Source organism: Marmota marmota, unplaced genomic scaffold (genome assembly GCF_001458135.2).
Source record: "Marmota marmota marmota unplaced genomic scaffold, marMar, whole genome shotgun sequence".
Taxonomy (NCBI): domain Eukaryota; kingdom Metazoa; phylum Chordata; class Mammalia; order Rodentia; family Sciuridae; genus Marmota; species Marmota marmota.
This window is the reverse complement of record NW_025999899.1, coordinates 262,069-264,133: the sequence shown is the minus strand read 5'-3', so window position 1 is coordinate 264,133 and position 2,065 is coordinate 262,069. Positions and strand designations below refer to the sequence as shown.

At 46.6% G+C, this 2,065-nt stretch overlaps 1 pseudogene; it reads left to right on the top strand.

Annotated features, from left to right (window-relative positions):
- LOC107159387 lies at positions 1 to 674 on the top strand (annotated as a pseudogene).
- The last annotated feature ends 1,391 nt before the right edge of the window (positions 675 to 2,065 follow it).

Here is a 2,065-nt window from a genome sequence, read left to right as displayed (position 1 = left end):
ATGGAACTGCCAACAAAGCCTGATGTCTTTGAGCACATGGAGCCCTAGCTCAAAGGAGAGTTGAGAGGGTTGGTCACACTGCAAAGGTGTTGGCAAGCGACTGCCTGAGTACAAGGTGGTGGTGGTGGGTGCAAGTGGCGTGGGCAAGAGTGCATTGACCATCCAGATGACCCACCAGTGCTTTGTGGAAGACCATGACCCCACCATCCAATATTCCTTCTGGAAGGAGGTGGCCCTGGACCGTGGGGGTTATATTCTGAAAGTGCTAGACACTGCAGGGCAGGAAACTCACAGGGCCCTGCGTGACAAGTGTTTGGCAGTTGGTGACGTGTGCTAGGTGTCTTTGTTCTTGATGATCCTTCATCTCTGACCCAGCTGCAGCAGATATGGGCCACCTGGAGTCCTCGCCACCCCCAGCCCCTAGTCCTGCTGGGCAACAAGTGTGACCTTGTGACCACCACTGGAGATGCTCATGCTGCTGCTGTAGCCCTGGCCCAAAGCTGGGGGGGGCCCCATTCGTGGAGACCTCAGCCAAGACCCGGCAAGGTGTGGAGGAAGCCTTTTCCCTGCTTATCCAAGAGATCCAAAGGGTCCAGAAGGCCATGGCAGTGTCACGTGAGGAGAAGTCCCGGCACCAGAAGGCCATGTGCAGTTGTGGCTGCTCTGTGGCCTGAAGATATAGGTCTGAAAAGATGGCTTCTCCCACAGGCCTGGATGATGGTTCCTTTGATATGAGACACCCCCCTATCAACTAGTATCATGGACACTGTTGGTGTAATGGGCATAGATGGACACACTTTTATTAACTTTCATTTGGTGAGGATTTTTTTTTTTTTTTGGCAACACGGGGGTTTCTAATGTTGGCTATGTTATGTCAAATTGAGAGATTTTTGTGCAAAATGTTCTCAGGTTTCAACAACAACAACAACAACAACAACAAAAAACACCCAGACCCTCATGATGACCTGCCTCTGCCATTTTGCCCCCAAAGATGTGCCTCTCCAGTGTTGAATAAAGCATCACTGGTCCATGAGGTCTCCCTCCATTTTTCTGTTTCTTTTTGTATTCTCTTTCAGGTGCTTTCATTTGGTTCCCTAACTGGGAACGGGATGTTTTCTAGGTTATTTTTACCCCTCCCCATTCCAATGAAACTCCATTTTTTTTCCTCTCTCTTCATGAGAACTCCAACTCAGAGGCCACTTTATGTCATTTTTGGTCCCACATGCAACCTGGGCCTTCTTTTCCTCAGAGAAGTTAAGACCAATTCCAGTCTCTTTTCGAAATGCCCTGCCAAGACCCTTTGCCTTTTGGATAATCCAGGGTCCTGCACTGATACCGCCATTGATGATTTATATGCAGTGCTGAGATTTGAACCCAGGGCCTCACACATGCCAGGCACATGCTCTACCGCTGAGCCACAACCCCAGCTCCAAATCTGGACTCTTATCTCTCCAAATAAAAATCAGTTTTTACAGTTTTAACCTTTTACAGCTGCTCCCCCCTGAGTTAAAAGTTTTAATCTACATAACTAGCCCCTGAATGTCTGAAGGGCGTACCCACAAGTTCCAATGATGGAATCACCCTAATTTTACCCTATAAAACCAAAATACCCTCTGTAATGGATGGCCTTTTTTTGCATCTAGAAAATGAGTTCTCGAAGAACAATAAATGACTTCCCTGGATCTGTTGAGGTCTGCATCCATTATTTTGTGCTTATACAAATGCCCTCTTTTAAATTGAAATAGTTATTAGAAAGTTAATATACTCCATTCTGAGTGAGGCCCCAGCCAGAGTACATGGAAGGAAAGACAAAAACTCAGGGGATGGAACTGTAGCTCAGTGGCAGAGCACTTGCCTGGCATGTGTGAGGCACTGGGTTTCATCATTAGCACCACATTAAATAAATAAAGGCATGCCATCCATCTACAACTACATTAAACAAAAAAACAAAACAAAACAAAAAGGGGTAAGGGGACTTATGACCACTCTGGGATCGGGAAGTTGTCCCCTAGCCAAAGAAACATTTTTCTCAGCAAAGGTGCCCATATTTCTGTTCTCTTTATTT